Genomic DNA, 11169 nt, shown 5'->3' on the forward strand with positions numbered 1-11169 from the left:
TCTCACTTGTAACCTTTCTCGACGACTCGCATGATCAGCTGATCAAAACGGAGTCAAATGAGAAAAATCACAGAATTTGGAAAAAGTAACATACTTTGTCACGTATGAAATTTTACACCATAATTCATAAAATTATTTTTCCCTTAGCAAAAATTGCCTGAAATATATTTCTGAACGTGAAAACCTACAAACAGTCACATGACTAGCACGTAGCGAGACGCCTGCCTTAAGTACATGATTTCACGCATATAATGCAATAGACAAATTAATTCTAATTATTAAAATAAACAAAAACAATAATATTAATATTAATTAATAGAAAATCTTTCAAAACATTTCTAGTTATTCTCTACTTGAGATAAACAATAAATAAAAAAAAATATTCTCTAATAACAGATAGTAGAAAAGAAAAGGCAGGGAATAAAAAGGAAAAACAATAATAAGAGAAATATACGACCGTTATGATATACAATCAAATTAGATGAAATCGCCATTTACGGTCCGAACTTGGGGATCCTAGTAGCCTAATAATAATTTTTTTTGTGTATTACACATATCTTTTTCAACCGTAGTAAACTGCGCGCCGACTAGATTTGTCAGACTTACAACACAGTTCCCGTTGTAGTAAAATTCCCTCCCTCCCCGTAATTAAATCGATTCGAAAGGAAAAGTTTTCGATTCCTCGTAATCAAATCGATTCGAAAAAGGAAAAATATTCAAAAATGTAATTAAATGAACTCTATTCTACAATGAGATCATTAAACAAAGAAAAGATATACCTATATCACAAATCTTTATCTATGTTGTGACTGATCCTTCCTATACAGATGAGTCAAAAGTATGTTCTAAAACTTCGTGAGCGTGTTCCTGGATAAAAAGTATGAACAAATGTTCCTATAAACGTTAGGCCAAAAATGCTTCGTTTTCAAAGTAATGGACACAAATAGATTTTATAATGACTGAATCTCAGATCAGATTCTTTCTTTATACAATATCTGTAGTATTTTGATTCTGGTATAGCGTTTGTTTATTAGCACACGCTACTATGAACCACTGAAAGAAAGGGGACGGAGGTTTTAATGTAGGCCTCAATAACTCAATTCACTAAAACAGAATAAAATAACATTCTCTTTTTTGTCACTAATTAATTCATAAGCATGAAAGTGTTTATTATAATTCAATGTAGGGTTGTGTGGGGTGATGTGCAACATGGGGTGATGTGCAACGTTTCCGATTCCTGGTCTGCATGTCGACATTTGACAAAACCGCATACTGCCATCTATTTGTGTCAATAGTACCTTGTTTTAGATAAATAACTCGCGAGATGGCACGCACCCTGTTTTGCTGTACGAAAAGCGAGTTAAATTTCTGGAGCTCAATGTAATTTTCGCTTCTCACATTTATAGTGATTTCGTGAATTGATTTTAGTCATCTTATAGGTAAATATTTTTATATTGTTAGTTTTTCAAGTACTTTCGATAATCCAAAGCGATTTTGTGATTTTCTTACGTTGTATTGGTGTCACGCCAGTCCGCGCAAAATAACGTGTTTGGGGTTATGTGCAACACTTTTTGTGGGGTGATGTGCAACACTCATTTTTCGCTAGTTTATCGCTATTTTACGAATAAAAAAATTTAAATTTAAATTTTTATTTTTTTTTATTTTTTTTTATTTTTTTTTTTAACAATTCAATTTACTGTAACACTTGCGACATTCCTTATCATTTGAAATGTGTCGACATGCAAGGTCGCAACTATTTTACTTGTTAAAGTAATTTAAATCGACCTGACTGGCAATATATATAACGTCTTTTCGATATGAACATTGAAAAACTGTGAGCCAACTTGCTTTGTCGGATTCACACAGAACTTTTTTCGGATCAATCATCGAGACATTATTAATTTCGACCATGGGTTTTGGTCCGTTGATGTAATTTCTAAATTAAATAGTTTAAATTTTTAACTATTTAACTATTTAACTATTTAAATTTAAACTATTTAATTTAGAAATTACATCAACGGACCAAAACCCATGGTCGAAATTAATAATGTCTCGATGATTGATCCGAAAAAAGTTCTGTGTGAATCCGACAAAGCAAGTTGGCTCACAGTTTTTCAATGTTCATATCAAAAAGACGTTATATATATTGCCAGTCAGGTCGATTTAAATTACTTTAATTGTTATTCTATGTACTGGCGAAAAGAAATTTATCATTCTGTTTATTATACACCGTCGACCTAGTAATCGGTGCTCCATCTTATAGTTTGTTATTGCGATGAATATTACCACAGCCCCAGTGGTCGAATTGGCACGACACCCGCACGGTATACGGGAGGTTCCAGGTTCAAACCCTGGCTGGGGTAATATTTTTTCGCAATAAAAATTTAAACTATTTAATTTAGAAATTACATCAACGGACCAAAACCCATGGTCGAAATTAATAATGTCTCGATGATTGATCCGAAAAAAGTTCTGTGTGAATCCGACAAAGCAAGTTGGCTCACAGTTTTTCAATGTTCATATCGAAAAGACGTTATATATATTGCCAGTCAGGTCGATTTAAATTACTTTAATTGTTATTCTATGTACTGGCGAAAAGAAATTTATCATTCTGTTTATTTTACTTGTGACAACTGCGATTTTTCAGATGATAAAAAATAAAGTTTTTTGAATTTTTCCTTTCATTATTCGATTAATTTGTATTTAAAAAGCCCAAATTTAACATTTAAGTCGATTGATGTCGATATTCATGCATTTTTTACCTTAATTTTACCTGTGTTGCACATCACCCCAAGAAAATTGGAAAATGCTAAAACAGACGTTTTTGAAAACTCGAAAAATTTTTAGGAAAAATTTAACATTTTGAAAATCTAATCGCGCAGAATTGTAGTATGTTCCTTCCTCTACATTATACAGCCATGATATATTCAAGAATTTGATTTTTGGATATGTTTTTCGAGCAACGCGTGAACGTGTTGCACATCACCCCACACAACCCTAGTTAATCTTTCTCTTTCATAATAAAGAAGTAACAGCTATTATCAGATATTTTTTTCAGAACATATTTTATTCTACAGAATTGTAGTAAAATGTTATTATTTGCCATTCTAATCACAGAAGATAGGAAATACCATTTTCTTCGTAATATATAACTGATAAAAAGTCTTTAAAAATGCCTCGGTATTCGTTTTATTTCTCAATTTTGTTGTGTTTATGTGACCCTATTGAATATAATCAGGAAATCTTCTCTCATTCAAATATGTAAAGAGTAAATTCACACGACTTCTGCAATTCTGAGCATTCAATTTCAAATCTTTATGCTCAGCTTCAATTCTCATAGATGATAAGTAATGAGGAGGTCCAATTTTTTTCAATAATACGAGGATACCCAGTGAGAAATAGATGAAATTTTCATCTATTTGACGTCAATTTGATATCGTTTTGATGAGGTATTTCTCACTGGGTAATGTGTTGAAAAGTGGTGTTTAGGATTAGGATTACCAAAAAATGATATATATATAATTTATGTTTAGAAATATAAAGATTTAGATATTTAATTGCTGTTCCTGGTATACTTGGAAACCATTTCTATTATTTTTAAAGCTAACAAGTATAATTTCCAAAGAACCCTCCCACACGTTTCTTATAGAAAAGTGACCCCGGTCAAATTGCTCCATTCTGAAATAGTTATAGTTTTTATGATTCTGAAAAAATGTAATATTCTTTCCAGTGACTTGTTTCTCTTATTTTTATATTACCTATTGACAGACGTGGGTCTCGAGTTTGAATTCTGCAGTTCTAAACAGACGACACGTGTGGAATATCTAATGTTTGATAAATGACAGAATGATTGTGGAGTCTGCTTAGAAGAAACGCGAGATGCTGCGCGATCTTTAGGCGTCTGGTTCAAAGAGCCCATTCGAAAACCTGGCGGTGTTTTATTTTATAGTGACCCATGCTTGTCGTCAGCCGTCCTAAGACGATAAAACGTTTTTTCCGTTGCCTGTGCTCATGGAATTTTAAGGGTTCTTGGGATACGACAGTCCCGTACTTATTGCCAAGGGTCTGTCAAGGGTCTAAACTTGTCTAATTTATTCGGTTCGTCATTTGGAAGGTTTCTATTTTTCACAAACGTTTCTAGATTTTATCTACTCGCCGCTCGACAACCATTGTTTAAAGTTTGTGTCTGTTTTTTGTCTTATAAGTAATTCTGGTACATTCCCACAAAAGAAAGAAATCGTGGAGTTCACAAGACGTAACACTTCCGTCTTAGACAAATGTTGGGGGTGTATAGACACAAAATCAGAAATAAATAGTTTTGAAAGCGATTTCTTTCTTTCGTCGGCAAACTTAATCGGTGCTAATCCTAAAATGTCGAAGGACTCGTATCCATGTTTTTTAAATACATATATCTCGGAATTTTATTAAAGAAGGAGGAAAGAAAAGGCAGGAAAGAAAACCTCCAAAACCCCTTCCTTAATTCTTTCGTCCTTTTTATTTTTATACATACGCGTGTACATGTATTCAGGTGCGCGTATGCATATTTCTGAAATGGAAGTTACATATACATGTGCATGTTGGATCAGTTAAGTAATAAATCAATTAATAAAAAGGAAAAAAATATCATAATAGTTAAAGAGCAATTTTTTTCACATATAGGGGAGAGTTGGATATTACCGCGCGGTTGACAATTCCGCGCCACTGTTTAACTCAATAACTATTTGTATTACGCGCCTACAATGATCTTAATATCATAGACTAAGGCTGCGTTCGGAAACGTCACCCGAGTGCACACGAGTATACTCCCTTCTCTTTCTATCTCAGCGAGTTAGAAGGAGAAGGGAGTATACCCATGTGTACCCGGGTGACGTTTCCGAACGCAGCCTAACACGGAATACCCCCCGCGAATGCGCTGTAAATTCGTTCCGGCCGTCCATGTGAAGACACTGCGCTCTACAAGATTTTCTGCTTATTCACTGTAATTTTGCTGGTAGTTTCGATAAGAGGTGAGTAATATAATATTTACATTACAGAATTAAATTTGACGCATTTAATAGGCTAAAACACTATAAAATTAGGTTGCAAAATGATTTTAAAAACACGCGTTTCTTTTCTATATATTTTAAGGTTGTAAAGTGAAATGATTGAGTTTGATAATTTCGCGCCTAAAGTTGAAATTTTGAGACTGATTGAATTTTGGAGACTGATAAGATTTTAAAGTTGTTTTTGTAATTCATAGACAATAGGTATAACGATAACTGTGTGTTAAGAGTTACCAAGACTGTTTAGTTTACAATGTAAGGTGCTTATAGAAAAGATCGTTGCTTAAGTTTTGATTTGAATTTATAATAATCGCTATTTGTTAACACATTCACTTATTTTTATATGTAGGTACCTACTATAGACGATATTAATGCATAAATATAAAAAAAAACATTTTGTTATTGTGTTTTACTTCATGTCACTGGCTGAAGCCAGAGTAATTTTTATAGGCATGATATTATCAGACCAGTTCGGTAATAACGCGTTTTCTCATTTTTTGGAAAATTGTTAATGTTTTAGTTTGTGTTTAACTTTGAAGATTATTACTATTATATGTATATGGATAGCCAAATAAATTACCTATCTAAAACTGCACATTTTGTTTTTTTGAAACATTTCTAAGCTTAGATATACGCTTCAATTCTTAGGGGCTCGGTAATATCCAACTCTCCCCTACATTCACATATTTTTTCACATACGGAGATGTGTTTGTACCCTATTTCTGATTAATTTGGATATGCTAATATATATATTTTTTTATTTTATTTTTTAATTTATTTTAATTTTTATTTCTTTTGTATATGCGGTTGTCTTCTCTTTCCTTCAGGTTTCAGGAACCGAATTTTGAAAGGAAATACGAGTAGGGTCACAAGAAACGAATTGACCACATGAATGTCGCCAGTTTCGGGAAGTTTATTATGCCTCTTTTTTTTTATCTCAGACGGTCTCCGCTTCGAGCAATTTGTCATCCCCGAACGGTGACCCTTAGTATTTCTCATCCTTGGTTGCGCCGACATGCTAGCAATTTTTGGTGTACCCTTAACATGTGTTACAGATTTGACATCTGCCGTTCGTAATTGAGTTGCTACGCGTCTCGTCTAATATAATATGGAGTCGTGGTGGGCTGGGTTAAAAAGAGGGGTGGCGAGCGCATAACTGATTGCTATTAGCAATAAGATAATAGAGTTCCTCTATGGGGTAACTGATTGAAGCGTTATCGAATTTAATTAATTGCAGGTCTTTAATTGTATTTGTTTGATCGAGATTCTTTTCCTCGCAGTCAACAATCCAAGGGGACGAAAATATGCAGATTCTCTGCACTGTGGTCAACAATCAGGTGGTCGTTACCTTACATTATTCTGTATTCAATATTTTTTTAAGAGGAAGACAACTTTACGTTATTGCATTTAACCTATTTTTTAAGGGGAAGGGAATTTATATGTAAGAAAACAAAGAAAAATTAGTATATATAGGGGAAAGGGAAGTAAGATGGTGAAGTGGGTAAGATGACGAATTGCTAATTTTTCTAAACTGATAACAGATAACAAGTTGATGCTGAACTCAATAAAGGCTTTAGATAATAATGACTAATTTACTTGCAGTTTGATTTCAATCTATTCACAAAAATGAATAATAGGTATAATAAAATATCCCGAACAGACATTCGGTCAGGGGTGTAATAAGGCCCTTCCCATACAGCACAAAATGTTTTCAAAAAATATTTTTGAATATTTATATAAAAATATTGCAAGAAATATTTTAAAATGGTTTTAGGAATATTTTAAAAAAGTTAAAAAACCTTTTGTGATAACATTTTTAAGAATATTTTGAGAATCTTTTAAAAATATTTATAAAAATGTTCTTCTTTATCACCCAGGAAATATTTTCTTAAATATTTGAAATATATTTTTGAAATATTAATTTAAATCAACATATTTATTGTTTTATAATCTTGTTCCAAAATATTTAAAAATATTTTAAATCTATTATTGGTTCTAAAATCTTTTTTCAAATATTTTTGAAATATTATGAAATATTCTTAATTAAAAGATGCATGATAGCGCATCTTTCCGTGCTAGTTTGGAACGACGCTGCTAGGCGGCGCATAATGGTAAGACTAACTCGTAAGTAAATTTCAGTTGAGGGCTAATATAAGCAGGTCTCTGGCGAAGCAAAATCACAAGATAGATATGTATATTTTTCAAATATATAAAAAAAAAGATGTACCTATACTTCACAGATATTAAAAAAATCTTTCAAACATGAAACACAATTATTACTTATTGGGTTAAACATATTTTATTTTTTGAAGTAATATTTCTAAAAGATTTTACAAATATTATTAAATATATTTATTTGCAATCTTATAAAAATATTTTTGAAAATATTTTTCTGACATGATCTGGCGGACATAGAAACATTCAAAAAATATTTTTGTGAATTATTTTAATCTTTCTAAAAAATATTTAAAAAATATTTTAAAAACATTTTGTGCTCTATGGGTTAGCAGGTTAATCCCTAATGCAAAATCAGGTCCGGATAGGAAATCCTGGTAGAGGACATATCAGGAATGTAACGCTATTTTCTTTTAGAAACCTGACAGGGCCGAAAGGTCAGGTCGTTTTTAGGCTGTCTTTCAGGCTCCTAAAGGGGATCGCATTACATGCTTGATATGGCCTAGGTCAGGCTGCACCTTATCAAAACCTAATTTTACATTAATAAAAGAGTATCAGGCAAGATAAATACATTTATGATGGTAAGTGTGAATGAGATGTATGTGTAACGTGTGTGTATACCTATTCTTCGTGGGTGTTACATTAGTTCGGAGGTGATCGAGCAGGATTTTCGAGGAAAAACCTATTCTGAAATTGACATTCTGCCCGCTATTATTACAATTAAGATTAGAAATGGAATTACATAATTGTTCAGCTATAACTATGTGTGTGATAATGTGTGTGTGTGTGTGTGTGTGTGTGTTATATTAAATTATATTACAAACAAAAAATATACAGATCGATAATAAATTAATTTAAATTAAAGAATAATACAATAACGTTAAGTTAGTCTAGGGTGATTATCTCGACTACCTTCTCGAGGGTGAAAATAGGTTCAATGCAAACAGAAACCTCCGCCACGTACATTTATACGGTTTTTAGAAGCACGTCTTAGACCTTGTTTCTGTTTGTCGGAAACATCGTGCGAGCAATTTTGAACTGCTCGCTCGATGCAATAAAGCTCTTCATCAAACTCCGTCTGGAATTAAGGGCCCTTTGGCGCGTCATATGTCGCCGGGTTTATAGTTGTGGACCAGACAAAGTTTACAAAAACGCAATTACGTATGCCCCGTCTGTTGGTAATTCGTCATCTGGAAGGTCGCTTTTAGTCGCCTAAGCAAATAGGTAATTTGATTATGTAGTAAATAAAAAATAAGAGAACGTGACGAGATCACAGCTCACTCACCGATCGATAACCGTCCGTGCTCAGTTTACTTATCCTAATCTTAAGGGGATCCTATATAGTGAAGGCCGAACTTCCTCGATGTCGATAATGTTGAACATTTTTAATTCCGTTCTAATTCGTTTTCTATCATTTTCTATATTACCGGCCTATATCTAGCCTTGTCTAACGAGAGGCATCTGTCCTTGTTTCGATTGCTGCGCCATCTCTCGCTACACGCCATACTGCTCTTCTTGTCATTCCGCATGTATATTTGCATGTGTAAAAGTTAAAACAATGACACTTTTTTTTCTAGACTTCTATCGTAGTTGTAATTGCACGATATTGTTCTTCAATGTTTTCTCTAGAGGGCTAGATTCTCATTTTGTATATATAAACTGCAGTATTTTTGTATAACCAAATATTGTCGTCAGTGACAGCTCTATGTGCCCAAATTTTTAATTTTTTTTTCGTTTTGGAAGTTAAAACCGATCTAGCCCTCTACATTTTTGTGCGTACTTTAAGTCTAGACCAAATTTTTACAATTCCGTAAAGCCAATTAAAAGTGGTTTTGTTTTAACTAAATGTCGGTAATTATTGCCACTATAGGATCCCCTTAAAGGCTATCTTAGACTCATAGGAGATTTCTGCGAAAAAGGGAAATCGTGGAGTCCACAGGACGTATAAACATTATATTGTCTTCGGGAATTTAAGAGAAAAACTAACATAAACTATTACACTATCTGATCAATAATGTGGTTGCTAAACATGTTCACATAACTTTTATGTCGTTTAATACTTACATGACGCTAAAAATTGGCAAAATTTTACATCTGCTACCGCTAAAGATATATCCCACTCGGCATGTAATATTTCAAAGGCATTTCTGCAAAATTCCATTTGAAATATTACATCTTTCATTAATATTTCAGAAATTTTTCACGACCGTTTCTACATCATTTCGGCAATGTTTCAATGTCCGCAATTATTTCAAATGCGACCATGCTGAAAGATTTCGGCAATGTTATGAAGTATTTCTCAAATATATCTACGAAATATTGCGGAAACACTTCAGAGATGTTTCAAATACATTTTACACTAAAAAAATTTTTCGTATTAGCAAACAAAATTTTCTTACTGACGCAAAAACTATTTGTTGATATGTGAAAAATAAAGTATTTTATTACCGGAACAAAAAAAATATATTAAGCCGTATATGTGCGTATAGCCGTCGCGCGTTTGTCCGAAGAAATCCGCTCTCTCAACCGGTCACCCATCCAAGTAGTATACTGGCGCCTTGTCGCTTGACATCGATGATCGAACAGGGTAGTGGTGATCCTCTGACTCTGACGCTTCTTTCTTTCTTATACTTGCTCATTTTGGTGAGCTTAAAGCTATCGCATAACAATATTAACAATACAAATATACGAATAAATCTTTTTTGCCAGTCAGCGTCGAATATTATTTTATATTAAATATTATTAAATATTTTATATTTTATATTAAAAATGCCATATGACAAAATTTGGAATATCAGAAAATTCTTAATAAAAGAGAAAAAATGCAATAATTATATAATAATAAATTTAATTTTTTATAAGTTCTAAAGTCTGTCAGCAACTTTTCGGAAATATTACAAATGCAATGTTGTATGTGAAACATTCAAAAATATAACGCGTGCAATGCAAACGTAATAATAGTTTTATCATGTATCAGAAATGTTTCTAAACCATTGCATCTGCAATATTTCTCCCGCAATATTGTAGAAAATTCACTGTCTGCAATTCAATTTTTCATTACCGACGCAATCTTTCGGAGATTTTTTACAGGTATTTTAGATGCGGTGTTGCGTTTGATATGTTACAGAAATATTATTCGTGCAAAGTAAACGTAATAGTGCTTTTGTAGTGCTTTGGAAATGTTTCTGAAATATTGCATCTGCTACATTTTTTTTGCAATATTACAGAAACTTATAAATATTGTAAACAACTTTCTGAAAGATTTCAGACATATTGTTAATGCAATATTGCAAAAAACATGGTGCTGGTACATTTTTGAAATATTTTAGATGCATAGTTGCAAGTGAGATGTTAATGAAGTGTTTCTGCATTGTTTCCGAATATTTCAATATTTCAGCAACATAACATGCCGAGTGGGATAAGTCTTGCTATTTGTGCGGATAAATTCCGATAGCATTTTAGTATTAATTCTTGCAGAAATAATTCTGCTAGATATATATATATATATATATATATATATATATATATATATATAACATTTTAATTTATTACATAAATAAAAATGTTAGACATACATTTTTATTTGCTGGCAATTATTCATCAAAATTACTTTATTGTAAAATTTAATTTATATTTTTTACCATTTGCTTCGTCAATCACGTAAATCAAATTTTTTTCCAAAAATTAGTTGGTCTTTCTATTTTCTTTATTTGTTATGTTTATGCTATCATTATTCCTTTCATGATGAGAGTTTTTATTAATAGCTTTTACGAATGGTTTCGTAGCAATTTCATCATCATTCAATATTCTGTTGGAAACTAGCTTTTACCGTATAGTTTCATCACTATTCAATATTCTAGTGCAGTCCTCTTTTTTAATATCGGTTCTTCTTTTCTTGTACGAAATATCAGAGTCAATAGATTTATGGCCGAATTGATGTATATTACTCCTG

The sequence above is a fragment of the Temnothorax nylanderi genome, unplaced genomic scaffold (assembly GCF_030848795.1).
Source record: "Temnothorax nylanderi isolate EJ_2023f unplaced genomic scaffold, tnyl_v1.0 TNYL_tig0732_pilon, whole genome shotgun sequence".
NCBI classification, from domain to species: domain Eukaryota; kingdom Metazoa; phylum Arthropoda; class Insecta; order Hymenoptera; family Formicidae; genus Temnothorax; species Temnothorax nylanderi.